This window comes from Haemaphysalis longicornis, unplaced genomic scaffold, assembly GCF_048455015.1.
Source record: "Haemaphysalis longicornis isolate Haplotype H1 unplaced genomic scaffold, Haemaphysalis longicornis Haplotype H1 scaffold_4, whole genome shotgun sequence".
Lineage (NCBI taxonomy): Eukaryota > Metazoa > Arthropoda > Arachnida > Ixodida > Ixodidae > Haemaphysalis > Haemaphysalis longicornis.
The window spans coordinates 7,751,315-7,773,475 of record NW_027526361.1 but is presented as its reverse complement, the minus strand read 5'-3'; the positions used below and the strand labels follow the sequence as shown (position 1 = coordinate 7,773,475).

At 50.5% G+C, this 22,161-nt stretch overlaps 1 protein-coding gene across 8 annotated transcripts in view; it reads right to left on the bottom strand.

Annotated features, from left to right (window-relative positions):
• LOC144178201 (unconventional myosin-Ia-like) overlaps nt 1–21,416 on the bottom strand; it is a 229,895-nt gene extending 208,479 nt beyond the window's left edge. For 5 of the 8 annotated variants that reach the window (XM_077705853.1, XM_077705857.1, XM_077705860.1 and 2 more), the window contains exon 1: nt 20,847–21,415. The gene's annotated coding sequence lies outside the window, so the exon portion shown is untranslated. Of the gene's footprint in view, nt 1–20,846 lie in introns of all 8 variants that reach the window. The other 3 variants (XM_077705858.1, XM_077705854.1, XM_077705856.1) reach the window with 1 other exon arrangement.
• Nucleotides 21,417–22,161: the final 745 nt, after the last annotated feature.

Here is a 22,161-nt window from a genome sequence, read left to right as displayed (position 1 = left end):
GGCATGGGGATACCATAAGACAACAAGCAAGGGCAGGAAATTAGAAGAATCAATGCAGACTTTTGGTCTCACCCTACACAATACGCCAGGAACACCGAACCGCATCGGAAATAGCGTACAAAGAGACACAACCCCGGACCTAACCCTAACACACAAAGTACTAGCGGGAAAATGGGGGGTCTTCTCTCGAAACTTTGGGAGCGACCATTACATAATATAATTCGAAGCCAACTACAAGACGCGGCTGGCACAAGAGCCACCCAGGAAATCCCTCACCAACCGGGATCTGTTCAGACCGAAATGTACGCAAGTGGAAACGCCCAAGGAAATTACAGAAACAACATCAGAGAATGGACGCAAACCATTTAGAAGTGCGAGGAAGACAGCGATGCACCACTAGACCCCATAATCCCGGCACCGTACGTTGATTCTAAGCTACAGCACGTGTGGGACGCATATCGGAGCATCGAAGCGAGATGGAAAAAACACCGGCATAGGAAAACACTAAGAAGAAAGCTACAGAACCTCAAGATAGCAATAGCCAAACACGCAGACTACCTGACGCGAATGCAGTGGCTCCAAGCGTGCGACGAAATGCCCGGCACACTATCGATGAAGCGCACGTGGGCGATCCTACGGAAATAATCGACCCTAGCAACAACACAGAATCCGGAAAGAAGATCACGAAGCTTATACAAGATTACGAGGGCTCGGAGCTACAAATGCATGGTGAGCTCATAAAGCTATGCGCAAACCAAAATGATAATACCCGCTTCCCACCTGCGCATTATATGGGCGTGAGCAACGAACTACTAGACGCCGAATTCACATTCGATGAGGTGCACGCCGCCGTCAGAACACTCAGAAGAGTGACGTCACCTGTAGAAGACAAGATATCCAACAAGATATTACGACATCTTGAAGAGACGGCGATTGAGGCCCTGACAGGCTACTTTAACAAGGTGTGGCGAGAGGGGGAAGTGCCCCCCGACTGGAAGCACGCTAACATAACACTCGTTCCCAAGCCAGGCAAGCCAATCAAAATCGAAAACCTCAGACCAATATCGCGTACGTCATGTGTGGGGAGACTCAGGGAGCAAGTCGTGAACGCCCGCATAGTAGACTACCTCGAGACGAACGACATGCTACCACACAACCAAGTCGGCTTCAGACCAAAACTCTCCACTCAGGACGCACTTATAAAGATTCAACACGATTTACTGTACCACCCACCGAAAGAAGACAACGCGGCCATTTTAGCCATGGACCTCCACAAAGCCTTTGATAACGTATCGCACGAGGCAATACCAACAGAAATCTCGATGCTCGGGCTTGGAGTAAGAACATTCGCCTAGTTAAATCCTTCCTCACTAGCCGTACAGCCAAGATGAAACTAGGAACGTCCCAAACACAAATCTTCAAGATTCCAGACAAGGGAATGCCCCAGGGAGCCGTAATCTCGCCTTTACTCTTCAATCTCACAATTCGATCGATGGCCACCGTACTTTACAGCCTCCCGAAACTAAGATCAACGATATACGCAGACGATATCGCCCTCTGGGTCGACCGGGACAACGACATTGATATCGAACAGATGCTCAGGAAAGGCGCCGAAATAACCGCGGAACACGCAACCAAAGTGGGCCTCATGTGCTCGACTACCAAATCCGAACTAATGATCCTTCATCCCCCCAGGACGAAACCGGCCACCAAACCACCCACCAAAGTCGACATCGGAGGGCAAAGCATACCCATTGTCTCAAGATTAAAAATACTAGGACTGAAGATACAGGCCAATAGAGGGACAACCGAGATAGTACGCGTCCTAAGGTCACATACGCTACAAAAAATTTCCATGCTAAAAAGAATTACCTCAAGGCAACATGGCCTCACAGAGGAAGAGAGGCTAAGGATCGTACAGGGCTTTGTAGTCAGCAGATTCAGTTATCACCTGCCTTATGCGAATCTAAACCAATGTACCAAACACTCACTCGACGGGCTGCTTCGGAGAGCCCATCGCACGGCCCTGCACATTCCCCACTCTGGGCATCCACAACACTGTAGATGAGATAATCGATGCCCATCGCACGGCACAGATACACAGGCTGGCGCAGAAGGTCCATACTGCAGCGGATCCAAATACAACCACCCAACACCGACTCCGCTGCGGCCAAGATACCGAGACACATCCGAGCCCTAATCAAGGTCAAACCCATCCCTAGAAACATGCACCCGACCTTCGACGCGGGAAGAAAAGAGGCACGCGCGCAGTACCACTCGCAGCACTATTCGCCAGACAAACACACCGTGTATGTGGATGCGGCACGGTACCCCGACAGAGGAGCCTTCGCAGGCATCACCTCCACCACAGAACCGCAACCAGACATCCAAGCCTCCATCTGCACGGCAAATCCCACCACTGCAGAAGAAACAGCCCTGGCTCTCGCCATAACCAAGGCGCCAACACCAACCGTCGCCGTATCAGATTCACAGCAGGCGCTTCGCAACTATGAGAAGGGCAACATCTCAGCCTCGGCACTGAAAATTCTCCTCAAAAAAACCTCCCGACCAGCCCGTGACGCTGCTGTGGACCCCGGCTCACACTGGCCTGGGAACCAACGAGGTGGCTAATCAGCAGGTCCGAGCATTAATACTCCGGGCGAGCACTCCTCTTGGTCTTACGCATGGAGCAGTCGACGTCACTGGGTACGCCCTCATTACATACCGAGACATCACACAACAATACCGCCTCAGCCGCAGAGCTCTACCCCCGCCCAACGCCGAACTTACGATAGAGGAAGCACAGATGTGGCGCACTTTACAAACCCACTCCTTCCCCTATCGCACGCAATTACAGCGCTCCCACCCACACCTCTTCCTCTCCGCAGAGTGTCTGAGATGCCGCAACCTCGACACGCTATACCACTCCTTATGCGATGCGAAAGCCCCGCGGACCTCTACACCCCCTTCCCCACCCCCTCCTACTGTAAGTTGGGTAGCTCTTGCCTCGTGGATCAACGGACCCTGACGCAACGGGCACTACAGGTCCCTTCGGCCATTTGGGCTGAGGCCACCGCCCCCCCCCCCCCCACCAACCTGAACCCGGTGTCTCACCAATAAAGTGTTTTTCTCTCTCTCTCTCTCACTGCCGTCGCAACGCGCGGCGTCTCTCCCCCCTCCGACATCGCGCAATTCCGCGAGATCTTTGGCGGCCACCTATGCGGCGCACTATAGCCTGCGTTCTGATATGCGCAGCTGCGCTATAATAACACGGCAGTGTCTCTACCCGCCCATCATGTGTGCCCTTAGTCTGTGACGTAGAGGTCGCACCACTGCCTTATAATTCAACCTACCAAATCCCCAGTACAGCTATACCCCAATATAGCAAATGCCACCAGAACGCCATCTTCGCTTGACTTGCCTCTTCACGAGGTGGAAGGGCTCTGATTTTTATTTTATTTCGTTTTCTATCTTGGGATTCCCAAACGCACTCTAGAAGGTCTAAATGAGTGCCGTGCGCTGGTTCTCTAAATAAAAAGGCATGCACTGCCAATTCGGGATGGTCGTACATACTACGTTGTGAAAAACAAAAAAAAAAAGAACGTTCTTTTCTATGCTCCCTATTTCTGACTTCGGTGTAGCCCATATTATAATTTATTTAGGTTGCAACAATTTCAAGAGGCACATCGGGTGAAATAACAGCCGCTGCGAATTTACGGCGATTTCGCAAAGTCAAACGCTGGCGAAATTTCTCGGCCCATTTCGGCCAATGGCGATTAAAGATGGCTTCGCTCAAAAAAAAACCATGTTCCCATGGAGCAAACAAAAGTTGCTAGCATGGGACGAAACCTTTCCCGCCGGAAGTTTGAAGTACATCTTTGCAGCCAATCATAAAGAAAGCATGACCTGCAGGCATTGGGCATGGCGTATAGTTTCTTTTTTGAAGAGGAAATGAAATGTTCCCCTTTGTCGGTTCATTTAGGCCAGTTTTCTGGCACCATCCAAAAGCTTGATACTATAGGAAACTAACATGCACGTAAACTTTAGAGTCGATTTCGTTAAGCGTCACGAAGCATAAAATTTGCGAGGGCGCAGGCTGCCATTTTTTCAGCCCCTTGCACGGGGCACTGTCGAGAGCCAATCCGAACACGCGTCCTGCGAATGTGGCGAAGTCAAACAAAGTTCGATAAGACGAGAACAGGGCCGCTGCATTTGTAATGGGAGCGGATGTCATGAGGCGTGAGTGATAAAGTATTTGTTGATGACTACAGCGCTGGCGAACTGGTGGTTTTGTCAGCATGCAGCGTGTATACGCTGCGCGGCGCGCCTCATTTTTGCGTTATAGGGCTATAGAACAGCGAGTGGGAAAAAAGAGTGAACTACATCTCTCCGAGGGAGCAGTATTTCATAAAGCGCCAGGAATGCTCTTTGTGCATCCCAGCCATATGGGCTGGGCATCGGAGGAAAAGAAGTCCCTTGCAGATTAGCGGCCACAGCAGAGTCACTAACGATCACGTCTGCTTCTGGCGGTTCTCAACATATAGCTTCATAGGCTACGAATCCCTTACCTGAGTGGTGACAAAAGAGTCTCCTCTACATCAAACAGAGCATCTTTGTTTTACAGGAAAGCTGTTTGCGCCTCGGGTTCTGAGTATTTTTCGTCTCCGTCATCAAGCCTGGGCCCCAAAAGACCCTTGCTTTCTGCTGATTGGGAATGATCAGCAAATAACAGCTGTAGCTCTCATTATTATATAAAAACTTTTCCCAAACCAATTTTGGAACCATTGGTCGCTAGTGCGCTCTGTCGTTACTTCGGGCTTCATTTATTTCGCATAAATAGTTAAATCACAGTGAAGTTGTATATTTTGTGAAACTCCCGCCTGCTCTCAATGCATAAGACTTTAAGTGAAGGAAACAGAACGGCCCCTTGTTTGCCTTCTAAGATAAAACTCTAGTACTTCCAAGTTTCATTACATTATCAGAGAGCCGTATCTCTACCATTAGAAATGATTAGAAAAAGGAATACGTTTCCTAACCATGCGCGTGATGTGCATATTACGCAGCTTCCCTGGCCATCCCCCTTCAAAGGGTGAAAAGGCTCCCACCTTTTTGCGTGTGTGCGTGTGTGTGTCGTCCCGAGACGACGACGCCCGAACACGGCGAGACAACCGTTCTAGGTGTCACCGCAACGCCGCCAGTTCCGTTCGGCTCAGCCTCGCCGCTTCCCAGAGGCGACCCCGTATGACCGATACGGAAAACTAAGTGCAGCTCCCAGGGGTGACGCGACATCTACGGCCCGGCCACCAAATCCTCTGATAATTTTGACCACCAAACCATAATTACCAGACGTTCACGTCGGTGGTGTTCCAGTAAGTGCTCTCATTGATACCGGAACTCATTTCGGTTATGAGCTCCGACCTCCACCGCCGCCTTCGCAAAGTTCTCACGCCGGCCGTGCCCAGTGTTGTGCAGGTTGCCGATGGAGGGACGTCCGCTGTCGCCGGTATGTGTGCCGCCCGTATTTGCATCGCTGGACACAGAACTGTTGTTCTGTTTGCTGTACGGGAGAGATTCCCTCACGACCTTACACTTGGCCATGATAGCCTGTCGGGCCATTCAGCTCCTATTTATTCTGTGGGTGTCCTCCGCCTTCACTTGCCTCTTTCCAACCCGACCATTGATAAACCCGTCCCGATGCCTTCAGATGTACTTAACGCCGAAGAACCATTATGCCGTATTGTCTCCACGCATGACGTTCGTTTTGCCGCCGAGCACACCGGTTTCTGACGACGACTACGTGCTTTCGCTGTTATAGAAGTACTGCTGTCGCGTGATGTGGCCCTACCACATACTGTTGTGACAGTTGTTGACAGAAAGATTCGCCTTCCCACCCTCAACTTCCGCACATCCCATCAAGCTCTACCGACGGGTATATCTCTGGCTACACTGCGCCTTTTTTATATCAAGGATTTCGCGAAAATTAGCACCTTCCATCTTCCCGCAGACCAAGCCGCCATTCTATACCATATTTTGACCACCTACCGAGACATTTTCGACTTCAATAATCGTCCTCTGGGTTAGACTACTGCAGTTCAACATCGTATAGAGAGCGGTGATGAGAGTAATGTCCACAGCTGCCCATACCGTGTGCTCTACGCTGAACGACTCGTCACTCAGCAGAAAGGGGACAGCATTTTCCGCAAGGACATCATCTACCTTTCGTCGAGTCCATGGGCTTCGCCTGTCGTTTTAATTAAAAAGAAAGGTGGGAGCTGGCGGCTCTGCGTAGGCTACCGACGCCTCAACCAGATCACCAAGTACGTTTATCCATTGCCCCGCATTGACGACGCACTGGACTGTCTGCATGGCGGTCCATTGCGTCGGCGTTCGTTACAGCGGACGGCCTTTACCAATTTAGGGCAATGCCATTGGGCCTATCTGATGTCCCTGCTAGCTTTGAGAGGATGATGGACTGGCTACTTTCCGGATTGAAGTGGTCCACGTGCTTATGCTACCTCGATGATGTTATTGTTTTTCCCCGGCATTCAACACCCCCCTCAAGAGGCTTTCGGCAATTCTGGAGGTGTTTCGACGTGCAGGCCTTCAGCTAAACTCACGAAAATTTCCATTTGGTCGCCTCCAAACTAAGCTGCTTGGACACCTTATCGACGCCAAGGGTGTTCAGCGCGACCCCGATAAGGTTCGAGCTGTGCGGGATTTCCCGAAACCACAGTCGTCAAAAGATGTCTGGAGCTTCGTAGGCCTCATTTTTTACTTTCGTAACTTCGTTGCGAATTTCGCTCACATTTCCCGTCCTCTGACCGACCTTCTTAAAAAGGACGTCAGCTACACACGGGGCCCAAAGGATGGTGAACCCTTCTCTACGCTTATTGCCATGCTTACGTCACCACCAGTTTTCGGCCATTTTGATCCGTCGGCCCCAACCAAAGTCCGCACCGAAGCAAGCATCCATGGTATAGGAGAGGTTTTGGCTCAACAACAGGCCGGCCAGAACCGCGCAACTGCATATGCCAGCCGCGTCCTGTCGCCAGCCTAACGCAATTACTCTATTACCCAAAAGGAGTGTCGTGCGCTTGTCTTCGCTGTCGCCGAATTCCGCCCATACCTTTACTGTAGGCACTCCAGTGTTATTACAGACTAACAAACTCTGTGCTGGCTTTCGTCTTTGAAATATCCCACGGGCAGGCTTGGCCGATGGGCTCTCCGCCTTCAAGAATTCACTTTTTCTGTGGTGTACAAACCTGGCCCCCTACACCAATACGCCGACAGCCTGTGACGCAATCCTGTGGACCCTCCAGAACCTCGACTGCCCCTTGACGCCGGGACGACGCTTTTCCAGCGGGAGTTATGTTTCCAGGCGTTGTTATGCTAGTGGCGAATAGGAGACTTGATGTGAGGTGGACAACCTACGTGACTCGCTGCGATCATCATCACTTTCCCTGGTCATTATCATCTCCGCTCTCTCTCGCAAGCTCAGCCTTGTTCGTATTGCGTGGTGCCTGATCTCTCTCTGTACGAGTCTCACAAATACTATCTTCCCCGTAACAATATTAACATCGCTTAGTTATCTTATATGTGACCGTGTCGTAACATGACCACATAAGCGAAAGAATTTTGCAGTGAGTTGCTAAAATTCAAAACAGCGCAAAAAATGGGACAAGAAACGACGACACACGGCGCTGACTAACAACTGGTTGAAGCCGTCTGTTGAATTACTAGGTAAGGAAATCCCCTATCTGGATTCATAAAAAAAAAAAAAAACTTCACTGGCCTTGCCACTGGCCTTGCCTTTCCTTGCCTCGCGCCTCTGGCCACGTCTTATATCGCTGCGCTGTATGAGCATTGCTAACTGTTTGGTCAATGCACGTGTATAGATCTTGTGTTTTGTGTGCAGTATTGCTGGATGCACTTCCTTTTTGTCCTGTTGTTTCCTTCTCGGCTTCTTTCCCTGGGTATAATTCGCAAGCCGCGAAATAGACCAACCAGTTGCTAGTCAGCGCCGTGTGTCGTCGTTTCTTGTCCCATTTTTTTGCTCTGTTTTTAATTTGTGTTAGTATGCACCAACTAGCCCAAACGACCACTCTAACGCAGTTTGCAGTGAGAGCGGATCATCGACATTCTCCCCAACTGCGTCTATTAATGCAAAACAAAAGAAAACAAAGACTGGCGGCCAGTCCTATCTTACCACGGTGGCCAACTTTTTGTTTGTTGTCATCCGCTTTGCCGGCATGCCCAAGTCCGAGGTTTCCTAAGCCCAAACATTGTTGCATATGCTTTGCCTTGACGTCTACTTTGCAGCGAAAGAAAACCATAAAAGGGAATCGAATTGACCCGTACACCTCTGTACACGGGTCTGGAGCGGTCGCTATCAGCATGCATCAGCTTTTGCAATCCGCTAAACTTACGTATATATATATATGACACCACCCTCAAGTTTCAGATACACTTCTAGTAAATATAAATAGCCCAGAAAGTGAAGGAGAACACAGTCGCCCAGATAGCCGAATTGGTAAGGCATTCGACATGTAATCGGAAGGCGTGGGTTCGGTCCCCACTCTGGGCGCGTGGTTTTCTTTCTTTCTTTCTTCTGTATAATTAAAATAAATGTTTACTTAATTAACTGTAGTGAAAAAGAAAAGAGCCTAACCACACCCCTATGCCTCCTTTGGCGTTGTAGACTGCTGACCTATCTTTCTGTATATATATATATATATATATATATATATATATATATATATATATATATATATATATATATATATATATATATATATATATATATATATATATATATATATATATATATATATATATATATATATATATATATATATACACCACTTTCTTTCTGTCTTAAAAAAGTTCTTCATTTCTTTCTATGACGTAACGTATTCCCCTCTTTGCTTCCCGAGGTTTTCTTGACTGCCAACCCTTATTCTGTCTTAATTCACTGAGCACCTAATGTCCCATTTCTGATTCGCTACATGCATAGCGAGGGCCTCTGTTCTGGCAGTCTTGGTGCCAAAGGTAGCTTAAGAGGGTTCAACGCTGGTCGACCACTCTCGACATGTCGTAGACACTCGAGTCACGGCCCGGGGGTTAAAAAGAAGGTCCCCTTCACCCCGATTAGTCCGACTGGCGCTGGCTACCACCCCCAAGTGCAGGAAGCAAAAATATTTTAACATACATACCCAAAAAAAGTGGTGGGGAAATAGCCCCGCCGGTAGCGTAGTGGTTATCGCACCAGACCGGTATTCTGGAGGTCGTGGGTTCGGATCCCACCCGGCGGGCATTTTTTCACCACTTTCTGACTAAAAAAATTCGTCATCTGTTTCTATGACCTACCGCATTCCCCCCTTTGGTTTCCGAGGTTTTCTGGACTGCGAACCCTTATTCTATATATATATATATATATATATATATATATATAGTTAAGAGAAAGGTTCGGTTAACTGTACTATAGAGAAGTCAAATTGAAAAACATAATATTTATTCTAATATTTCGACCGGGGGCCGGTCTTTTTCATCTGTGCGAAAGACCGGCCCCCGGTCGAATGGTTCTCCTTTCGCAACTGTTGGGAACAATAAAAAACCCTTGTTCAGTGTTTTCCAAGTGTGTGCACCCAAGTTTTGACATATTACTACGGTAGTCCGGAACTCATATATATATATATACAGTCGAACACGGATATATCGAACTCGAAGGGGATCGCGAATTAGTTCGATATATGAAAAATTCGATATAAAAAAATAAAGGCCCCGAGACCTTACCTGTGGCGGACGATCACCTACAATCGGCGCATTCAAGAATGACAACTAATTCCGCACACACGATGCAACGGAATGTTTTATTTCCGTGAGAAAAAAAAATAGCTTATCTTGGCCTGCTTCTTCGTCTTCGAAATGAAGTTGAAGACGCTGGCCTCGATCTTATCGAGGCTGTCCAGGTGCGACAGCCCGGTTCCCTCCATGTCGCCACAACAACGGCGAATCAAGCCGAACGCTGCCTCCACTTTGGAGGCGGAGTACGCGAGTGTAGCCTCCGCCTCGTTCGGACGATCTTCGTCGCCACTTGAGCTGTTGGCCTAGGCATCCTGGGTCCCTGCGACCTCAGCTGCAATGTCCTCGTCAGCGAGGCTCGCAACAGCCTGAACATTGCAGTCCACTTCCACGGAATCGTCCGCAGACACTTCGGGAGGAACGGCAGCCGGGGAGAGTGTCGACAACTCGCGAAACGCGTCGTCTATGCGCTCTTCGTCGCCGTCTTCACCGGTTTCCGCAAGTTCCGCCGTCCCGAAGCCTGCCTTCCGGAAGCAGTTGGCCACTGTGTCCGTCTTCACGTCTCGCCAGGCGCCCGTCAGCATTTGAATGGCACCAAGCAGGTCAACCTTCAGCTCGGTGCCCATGCGGAGGTTGACCAGCAGCCTATCAAGGAGTCGCCTCCTGTAGCCCACCTTGAAAGACTTGATGATGTCCTGGTCGAGCGGTTGCATCTTCGCTGTCGTGTTGGCCGGCAGAAACTTCCGCCCGATGTTTTTGAGCTCGCAAGTGGTCTGGTGGGCCGAGCAGCTGTCCACAAGAAGGCAAGCGCGACGCCCCGACTTGCCCAGCTAGACGTCCCACGCTGATAAAAACTCACAAAACATCAACAACAAAAAAGAAAGAAAAGGCGAAAGGAGGAGGCCGCCGGCGCCCAACAGCGCAGTCCGAGCCTCCGAGCCCTCACGTTTTTCAAGCGTTTCGGGTGTCGGCGGAGGCGCTGTGCCGCGTAGGCGGCGAAGGTCGCGGGGCGCAGCGAGTGCCGAAGCGCACCTTCCAGCTCGCGCGGCGTTCGATATATCCAATGGCGGGTAAAAATACCGTTCGATATAACCGTGCGAATTTCTATACTTTTACAAAGGATTTTCAAGGGGATAAGTTACGAGTTCGATATAGCCGAAAATTCGATATATCCGTGTTCGATATATCCGTGTTCGACTGTATATATATATATATATATATATATATATATATATATATATATATATATATATATATATAGAGAGAGAGAGAGAGAGAGAGAGAGAGAGAGAATCAGAAAATGGGAAATGAGGGGCTCCGTGAAATAAGACAGAAAATAAGGGTTGGCAGTTCAGAAAACCTCGGAAAGCAAAGGGGAGGTTGTGGTGGGTCATAGAAAGAGATGAAGAATTTTTTTAGTCGAAAAGAAAGTGGTGAAAAAATGCCCGTCGGGTGGGATCCGGACCCACGACCTCCATAATACCTGTCTGGTGCGATAACCACTACGCTACCGGCGGGGCTGTTTCCCCAGCACTTTCTCCGGTATTTATGTTAAGGTATTTTTTCCTGCACTTGGGGGTGGTAGCCAGCGCCACTCGGACTACTCGGGGTGAAGGGGACCTTCTTTTTAACCCCCGGGCCGTGACTTGAGTGTCTACGACATGTCGAGAGTGGTCGACCAGCGTTGAACCCTCTTAAGCTCCCTTTGGCAGGCTGGTCGCAAGTGTGAGGATGATGGTATGACTAACCTTTCGACCTTTCGACTGGGGTGCGGTCTACGTTAGAGTAAACATTGGTACTTAAGTGCGGAATATATAGGCACGAAATGATAAAGGCCGGCGAATAATGTCTTGCATATGCAAATCAACAAAATAAGAGAAGAAAAAGAGCAAGAATAAGGCACGTGATGCCAGTACACGGGTGAGTTAACGCGAAGCTTCCAGATAAAGTTCTAGTTGCGTGCGGTAAATATCGAATTAAGGGGGATCAACAAGGCAAATTTCGACGCATGACAACGGTCAGAGACGGCTGTGTGCTTTATAGGCAAACCCATCAGGAGTGATAAATAAAATGAAAACATGAAGAGGTCACAGTCACTGGAAAGGTTGCAAATCGGTTACGTAAGCACAATCGCGCGTAATCGGTAAAACCGTACTATAGTTGCTTACTCTACTTATGCCGTTCAAATAAGGGTAACGCAATGAGGAATGCGTGTCACGGTAATAAACACGCCAAATTTCCGACACTTTCATTAATACCGCGTCTAGCTGTGTTCGATTTATGAATAAAAGAATACTCACGTACTTCCATTTCATAATGCGAACGGAAACCTGATTCTGGTGTAGTAGCCCTTATTTTTCAGGAAGAGTAGTCAGGAAGATTTACATGCTTGAACAAAGGAGGACCAGGAGAGGAACGTGCGTGCGCCTGGTGGTTATTAAGGCGTAGCCTGAATGACGTCTCTGTTTGGTCAATATACTGGAGTGCGCAGATTGAACATTCTAGGATGGTATACGACCCCCCGGTAGTCGTATACACGATATCCGACATTGCTGTTCGCGACATTGCTATTCGCGACAGCAATCCACTTGCTCTCGATGTGGACCGGGGAAAAGCGCCAAGCAGGTTCAGACCTACACGGAAGAAAGGCTCTGCCGGAATGTCAAAAGGCTGGAGCTGGCCCACTGGAAGCGAGGTTGGTGCCTCACTGCTTTGTAACTCATCGCAAGCCCTGACGTATCGGCCACACGGTATACAGGCCAAGCCAGAAGAATCGGCGGCGTAATCGATCGCAAGAGCGAGCGATGCCGAGATTCCCAGCAAATCGCCGCGGTGGCTCAGTGGCTAAGGCGTTGTGCTGCTGAGTACGAAGACACGGGTTTGATACTCGGCTTCGTCGGTTCCTTTTCTGATGGAGGCGAAAAGCGAAAACGCCCGTGTGTTCGAGATTTCGGCGCACGTTAAAGATCCCTACGTGGTCAAAATTATTCCGGAGCCCTCCACTACGGCAGGCCTCATCGCCTGAGTTGCGTCGGCGCGTTAAACCCTGCGATCAATCAATCAAATCAATCAGATGCCCAGCAGCTGGAATGTCATGAAGCTTCTGGAGCACAGTGGAGCGAAGTTGCTAGTGAACAGCGAGAAATAAATCAGGCCAGTCAAGACGGACATTGCGACGGTACAGGATGTTGTCACGGAGCAGAAAAATTACCGCAGAAGTGCCAGGTGAGGCAGAGTTAAGTTTTAACAGACCGTAGTGCCTGGTCATGAGGCTGGTCTTTTAGGTGCGGAGCACCTTAGGACCTCACAATGTCCGTCCGCGTCCATGCGCATAGCATTTACAATCGCAAAAAATCCCGCAGGCACCGGCAAGATTCGAGCCTGTGCCTGGTAGACCAGACAGAGTTAGTGTCAGTCGTCTTACCCACTGGGCTACGACCGTGAGTTAGTACCCGAGAGTCAAATGGCTTATTCCCTCGCCTGTAACGGTGCGGACAACATTAGGACGTCCCACTGTCCGTCCGCGTCCATCCGTGCGCACACCACCATCAAGCGAAAATGTCCACGGAAACTACCTAAAAGAGTACAAGAACACTTCAAAACACTCGAAAACAGGCACAAATAGAACTTAGCAACGAGAAAACTCGCAAAAACACCGGTGTATCCAGGTTGTGATCAAGTTGTAATACACAGTGACTGCATCGAACTGCGCTAGATGGCGCTAAGCGTAAACACGAGATGGCGCCGCGGTGCATCGCGTATATAAGCGGGTTCCGGAAATCACCCCCCCCCCCCTCTGCTCAAGACAGTGCATACAACAGAGCTGCCCCTGAAAAATTTGTGGCAAATCGCGAGCTGCCCTCTATGTCAAAGCAGGCATACCACATTCCTCCATCGATGCAACCCATCTCTGCTCTGAAACTTTCCACTGCACTGCAGCGGCAGTCAAAATTCAAGGGGTGGTCACAACCATTGCCTCTGTCTACGTACGGCCAAACACCCGCTGGGATCGCCACTCCATTCACGCCCTCTCTGCACGCCTGGGCAACGATGCAGTCATATGTGGTGACTTCAATGCCCACCACAAATGGGGCAGTCGGGATACCTCAAAGAGGGGCCAAGAGCTCATGGACGCCCTCCCGCGCTTATTCCCCAAGAATGATGGGCAATTCACCTTCGCCCGGAGCGATGGTGCACGCACATTCATAGATGTATCTTTCGTTTCCTCAAGCTGCCATTACATATGATCAAGAGCTCCAGACTCTTGGGGTTCAGACCATTTTCCTATTTTCTTAACTCCACGTAGCAACATCCCCCTATAACGTCATCAATTGGGCCACGTTCAGAGCTCGCACGGATGACATCCCCCTGGACTCTGACTTTTTCACAGGGCTGTCCGACTGTGTCAAAGCTGCCCCCAAGCATTACGATGTCACTCCAGGCTAACCCACTCCCGACATCAAGCTCTTAAATCTCAGAGCGGCTCGTCGACAAGCTCAGAGATGTGCTATTCGAACAAACAACCCAATGGATTGGAACACGTACAATCGACTCGACGCTGCCTGCCGGTAACACGCTAGAGCCAGACGTAAACAAGCCTGGCTTTCCATATACCCCTCCATCGAAAATGAAAAGAAACCCCGACGAAGCTGGCGCATCGTAAACAGTCTGTTTCAACCTCGCACCCAGCGCAACCCGGTAGCTGCAGCAGCCATCCATCTTAAAATCACAACAAACGAGCTACTTGAAAACCTTGGTGACCACTTCGCCAAGTGTCCCACAACCGTCATCACCAACCAAGATGACAATCCAACTAATCACTACGGCCTTCCCATAGCACCCGCAGCAGCATCCCTCAACAAATACTTCTCCTCTCCAGCCTTCCGCCTCCTCCACAAGCGTGACACAGAACGTATTGCGGAGCTCTGTAACGCTCCGATCACCTTATCCGAACTCCAAACTGCACTGAACTCCTCCAAGAGGCGTGCACCTGGCCATGACGGGATTTCTTATCAGGCGCTTAAAAACCTTGACACCCCTCAAGCATCCCTCCTAAGAGATGCCCTCAACAAAATCTGGGTCTCTGACACCTCGCCCCCTGATTGGCTTCTCACAATCATTGTCCCCATCCTGAAGAAAGGAAAGCCACCCCGCAAAATAGCCACCATAGCCGGGTCTCTACGGGAGCAACAAACTGGCTTCCGGGAAAACAAAAGTACTGCTGACTCCATCGCCGACCTAGTGTTTACTCTTGAGGAAGCAAAACATAACTCAGAGTTATGCATCGTCTTCCTCATGGACGTAGAGGCCGCCTTTGATTCTCTCCCACATGACACTATAATCAAGACCCTAGAACTCCTTGGAATCACCGGTGACCTTAAACATTACATTCGGAACTTTCTCAACAACCGGGAATTCCGAGTTAAAGCCTGCGGCCAGCTCAGCAACCCCAGAAAGGTCATCCCCGGAGTCCCTCAAGGGAGCAAACTCAGTCCCTTCTTGTTTAACCTTGTTTTATCACAAATCCCTTCCTGCATGCATGAAGAACTCCCCTGCGCTGTCAGCATCTCCATATATGCAGATGATGTCGCGCTCTGGACCCATGGAGTCAGCGACAACCTCTTCGATCTCAGGTACTCCATACAGAGAGCAATTAATTCTGTAAACAACCGCCTCATGGATCTTGGCCTTTCCGTGTCCCCCACTAAATCCCAAGCCCTATTTCTACGGAGTCCTCTCTCCAACCACCGCCGTCCTCCTCCCCTCTGTGTCTCGGGCCCCTGGGCAAGAGAGGTGAAGTACCTCGGTCTCCTCATAGATCAAGACCTCTCCTGGCACCCTGCTGTCTCTGCCGTCCTTCGAACATTACGAAGAACCCAGAAGATAACCTCCCAGCTCTTAGCGGGAGGGTGCCCTCCGCCCTTGGTTGTCTGAATTTTTCAAGCCCTAGCAGGCTCTGCCTTTCTCTACGACCTCCCCCTCGTCAACCTCTCAAGCATACACCTAAACAGTATCGACGTTTATCAACGTAATGTCCTCCGGCGCTGTCTCGCCCTACCCCGTTGCTCACAAATTGGCCCAACTTACTCCGAAGCAGAATAGTGGCCCCAATCGCTTCTGGCAACTAAAACGGCTCTAAACCATATCGACAGACTCTACAGAACTACAGACGGCTTACTCCTACTAACGTCTTAGAAGTCGCCCACACTCCCGCATGGAAAAAATAGCCGCACAATTCGAAATCCTCATCGATGAGACCACTCCAATTGTTCACTACGACCCCGCCCCCCTCACTCAACCGCACCCATTCAGGTCAACACGTCACTGCCAGGCGGTCGCTCCAAGCGCAACGCTCCGCACTGCGCTTTGCGCCAGGAAAACGAAGAACGCCTTCATGACCACTTTAACAAGTTCACCCAAATTTTCACCGACGGCTCTGTTCTCGACGGGAGATGCTCAGCCACAGCTGCCTGCATCATCCCCTCAACCGGAGAAAGAAGCCTTTGTCACCTACAATTTAACGCATGCTCCACAACGGCTGAAATTGCAGGACTACACCTTGCCTGCGACTTAATCTCACATGACCCCGACATCAAGAAGGCAGTCATACTCACTGACTCCAGGGCGGCCCTATCCAGACTCGCCCTCCCAAGGAAAGCTACTCCAGCCATCAAAAGCCTGCTCGACAAAGCCCTCCTCCTCAATAAACATCATGGGAAACTCATCGCCTTCCAGTGGGTTCCTTCCCACATCGGCATCCCTGGCAACGAGGCGGCCGATACTCTGGCGAAAGAACACAATACTACCACGACCCCAGGCACTGATGTATCCCGGATAGATGAGGCCCGTCTCATCATGTGTAGAGAACTCTCCTCCCTACATCCCCACCCTCGCATCGCAACAGGCCTCTATTTCCATCCCGTACCATACAAGGGTCTATCCCGCCGTGAAATCGGCCTCCTCCTCTGCCTCCGAGTTGGCTCCCACCGATCCGCCTCCCGACTACACAGGCTGGCCCACAGCTGACTACATAGCTGGTCGGCAGGGTCGGCGAGGAAAAGCGGTGAGGAGAACGGGACTGGTGACGCTGCGGCGATGGTGAACGACCGACCAGCGATTGCCTGCGAAATCGGCGCTGCTGTTGAGCTGCGGCTGACGGCGGTTGTAGAAGCGTCGAGAAAGTTCATCAGTGAACGGGTAGACGTTGTTCTGAAGGGGCGCAAATGAACGGCTCTGGCGGTATCGAGCGACGTGGGCCAAAGTGTGCAGTTGAAACAGATCGGCCGGTCGTCGGGAGTCCGCCATTCATCAGGGAGACAATACTGGAAACGCGGCGGCATGTCGCCGCGTCGAGAATGGCTTACGGGAGGACCATAGCGAACACATGGGTGACTCACGGCGCAAATTGGTTCACCTCTATGTTCAGGAACTCTTCGCGCATAACGGCTTGTATGAGAGGCACAGGGACCGCGCAGGTGTTCCGCGTTTCGTGCCGGAAGTAAGTTAGGGTCATGGCCTCAAGCTCGCAACATACAGTTTAGCAACGTGTGGGTACGAGCGAGTTGGTAATCCACTATAACTTTGTTGAGCGCAGCAAAGAGAACACAGGACGAAGGATACAAGGACGACAATTCCTCCTTGTATCCCTCGTCCTGTGTTCTCTTAGCTGCGCTCAACAAAGTTATAATCGCGACATACATTTCCCGTGACATTTTTCGAAGTTCGTACCGTTCCGGGCGACGTCCACTGTCCTGATGTGGGCTGGGAGTTATGTTAGCAGGTTAAGGGCGCAGCTGTGTTTGAGAGCCTGGCGAATTTTGAGCGATGCGACGGCTTTTCTCCAGCTCAAAGCCACGTCATTCGGCGATAAAGCTGCCCATCGCAGCTCTTGAACACCAGGAGGTTGAAAGCGTAATCCGCGATGCCCTTCAACACATGACCCACTTTTTCTTCCCCCGACGTAGGACTCAGTGGGGCTATGCACGCGAGAGGCAAGGTCATTTTTTACTGCCAGCTGCCGCCTCCGGGGCCTCCCGAACAAGGCTTTGAGCTATTCTTTACAAATGTCTCAGCTTGTGAGGCGGGTCTCATTGGTCTTAAACCAATCCTTGGCCGTACCTCTGAGGTAAAAGTCCTAGTTGGCGAGAATGAGTGTGGGATCCCAGTGGTTTTCACTACTGACGCGCTCGTACATGAGGATCCAGTCCTGACGTCATCCGTGCAGCAGAATGTGCCGGATTCGCACGGGTGGGACAGAATGATGGCCTGTCCTGTCATGGCCTGGCTAGGCGCCATCGTGGTGAGGGTAGTCGCCGAGTTCTCGCTGCGAAGTGAGATGTGCCGGATGTGGCGTCCGCTATGCAGCTTCGCCTTCGCTGGAGGCCCCGAACCTCTACCACAACATGTTACAAGGCGAGGATGCGGTAGCGAAAAATGTGTTTGCGCTATTTACACTATTTACAGGAGAAAATGCTGGGCTTCCACTAACACGCAAAATAAATAAGCAAGAACCTCGTCGCCTTCTTCCACCAACACCTTTGAACTTTTTTCATTGTGCGTAATCCCTCATAAACACATCTTCTCGTTTGCCCCAAGGCAATAGTAAAAATTTCTCGGGGGAAATTAAGTCTGCTGGCGTGCTTTGTAAACAAATGCTTGATGATACTCAACAAAAGCTTCTTAACTGATACGTCGTATGTGCGTCTATTTTATCCCTTCCGTTTCCTTCGGCGAGAATTACGTCACAGTCTCCACTCCCCAGGTTTCCTGGAATTCTCTGTGGCTGGCGTGCACCTGTCCTACTTCCGTGCCGTTACGTTCACCCGTCATGTGGAGCGCACTGATAGATAGATAGATAGATAGATAGATAGATAGATAGATAGATAGATAGATAGATAGATAGATAGATAGATAGATAGATAGACAGACAGACAGACAGACAGACAGACAGACAGACAGACAGACAGACAGACAGATAGATAGATAGATAGATAGATAGATAGATAGATAGATAGATAGATAGATAGATAGATAGATAGATAGATAGATAGATAGATAGATAGATAGATAGATAGATAGATAGATAGATAGATATGGGAGATAAGAAGCCGTTGATGTCGGGACAAATACGGCCACCACTGCAGACTTTTTTTACGATGTTATTTTCCCGCGACGAAGTTCGAAAGCATAATTAAGAGGCAAACAATGTGTCTGCTATTCGCTTCCATACCACACCACCCACACCGAGCTTCCACACGGTTTCCATACCGCCCATACAGCTTAGGCACATTCAATAGCTGCCGGGGATCTCGTCTGTCGTATTACTGCGGTGCGCACTGCGCTCGGAGAAAATAGCCTTGGACCCCTTATTCGGGTGCCCACAGCCACCCAATGCGGTCCCCCGAAATCCTCTTATCGAGTTTACGAATACCTCTTGAATAAGCAGGGCGTGCACACAGGATCACCATAAAAAGCACGGCGGGACAAATCTGCATTTAGCACTTAAAACAAAACTGTCGCAAGTAATCACATAATGTAACCAATGGCTGCGTGAGAAATACCAGTAGCATGTACGCGGTTCTTGGTACCCAAGTGTCTTGTTCGGCAGTTCTCAAAGCACGCAGCCAAAAAATTACAAACTAGAGTGGTAGCTCTGAGCTCTGTGTCTAGCCAATTTCGCAAATTGTAAGGCCGGGAAGAAACTTACGCCTTGACCCACTCTCGTCCAGGGGCAACCGAAATGTTTCACGGACGTAGAAAGTTTCGCGTGCACTGAGTTCCCAAGCGGAAACTATTTCTCGCAGAGCATGGAAAACGTGGCACAATACGACCTCCCGCAAGGTCGAGCAAATCGACAATATGATGCATGAATATCACGGTGTGGACGGCGTTGTACAGCAATGCAGGTACAAGCATTCTGCATAGATTCGGTATGCTAATGCTAACATCTAATCAACAAAACATTCGCACTTGAATACTGACTTGACCGCAGTCTAGAAAAGACGTATTGTAGGCAGCTTCGCTCTTGTTGTGACCTCCGTTCAAATTCCTGGACAGAAAACATAGAAGGGGCTCGTTTGAAGATCAGAGAGAAATCATATTTATTGTGATAATTTATTTATTGCAATAATAATGCTTATTGTAAGAGGTCGTAACTTTCAAAAAATGGAACAAGCTCTTTTTCACGAGCGCCATCTATTCCGTGGCTTGCTTACTTGTGTGGGAGGTCAACATATCTTGGCAATATATCTTGTATTCGGGACGCATCAACGGCAGCCAGCATGACTCCGACTGCCTTCAATAAATGGTTCAACTATGCTTAATGAATAGAATCCACCATATAAATGTGTTTGTGAAAAAGCCGGATTATTAGATCCCTCATGGTGGGATCCTTATTTGCTTCCGGCGTTTGGCAGGCCCAGCCAACTACAGATTAGGCATTACAAGACGGACGTTAGCATCGGCACAGAACCATTAAAAGTGCTAATATCTCCAAATATACCATTGCTCTTCAGAGAATTAAGCTTTTGAACTGCTCACTCACTGACTCTCAAACCCTTCTACTATAGTTTAAACTAGGCAACATTTACTGGTTTGCTTCGCATGATATCAAGTTTTGTCACTTGCCTGTTTCGCTTATTGGCCTTAAATCGTCTGGTGTGGTATAAAATCAGGCATTGTCGGCTTTGCGAATCTCTTTTAACCTGGAACGGCACTGGACTCCAACAAGACGGGAATGGACAAGGCAAGAAGTGCTACAATAATTGATGCTAACGAGCTACACCACAGAGGGCTGCTGTGGTGAGAAGTGTATGGGCAAGATTATCAAGATGAGGGACTTAAATTTCCATTCGAGGGATTAGTCGTTGAGCTCGTGCATTCGCTCGTGCTTGCGAGAAAGCAGGCGGGGCTAATGGATTTCCGCTGAGCCCTTCTCTTTCAATCAATTCGCGTCGCCTTGCGATCAGTTCAGGTCACTCGAATCGCTCCTTTAAGCCCCGGAAGTACGAGCGACGGGAGGAGTGAGGGAAGCGAGCAGCACGCACCCGATACTTGCTCACAGCGGGGACGCATGGGGCAGCGCCGTCAGCCGCGCATAATCCAGCCGGGGGTCGAGGCGGCCTGGTGTCACCACGGCCAGGTGACGGAGAAGAGGGCGGCCCACGCAGCGCGGACAGGTCGCCGCCACGGGGCTCACACACGCGCCCTCGGCCGGCCGTCTCCGCCGATATCACGCTGGGTACGGACGACCAAGCACGCGGCCTCCACCAACATGCGACACTGCGAACGCCGCGCGGCCGATTCACCCGGCCAGCGCAAGATGAGGGCCGCCGGCGCTGCTTTCGCTCGCCGCGGGGGCGCCCCTGCCTCGTTCGCCCGCAACTCCTTCCTGCGGCGGCTGCCTCCTCCTGCGGCGGCGGTGGCGGCGGGCTGCGACGACGAGCACTCAGTGGCCCAGCCGGCGGCTCGTGGGGCAGCAGCAGCAGAGGCGGGACTCGCGCAGCCACGGCGCGTCGGCAGCCACGAGCGCACGGCCGGCTCGCCTCGCTGCGGCGCCTGCCATCGCCGTCGCCATTTTGGCCAGACTCCAAAAAATTTGAGGCAAACCGACGAATGGAGTGGGCCGAACGAGGGGACGCTGCAGTGCCCGTGACGTGGCCCTGTCACGTGAGCCCGAGCGTGAGCCCCGGGCTAGGGCGCGTGCGCGACGCCAACGCGAGGAGCTACGGCCGCGGCCACGGAGCAGCCGTCGCCTCTGCCTGCTCTCTCGCTACTTCGCGATTGCTGCGCTTGAAGCTCGATTTTGCCGCTGTCTACTGTGAGCTGCTTCATCTCTCAGACGTGGTCACTTATTTCTGTAAAGCTAATCGCTAGAGAATGTGTTATCCTCGGCCTCCTTCTCCTCATCATCCTCATCATAGTCGCCGTCGCCGTTGTCATCATCATCAACAACATAAACCCGCTTTTGTGCACTGCTGGACACAGGTCTCTCCCATGTTTCTCCCATTGAGATCCATTCACAAAAGCGATTGTGAAGTTTACTTCCCTCTGACAGGTGATACAGGTGACAGACGGGCGAAAATTTGAACTTTTACCTTGCCCTAGAAAGATTGATTGATTGTAGGGTTTAACGCGCCGACGCAGCGCAGGCGATGAGGCGCGCCGTAGTGGAGCGCTCCGGGTTAATTTTTACCACCAGGGGGTCTTTAACGTACGCCGAAATCTCGAACACACGGGCGTTTATGCTTTCCGCCTTGGTCAGAAAAGCGGCCGCCGCGGCCGGGAATCGCACCCGCGTTCTCGTGCTCAGCAGCAGAACGCCTTATCCACTGAGCCGCTGCGGCGGGTGCCCTAGAAAAA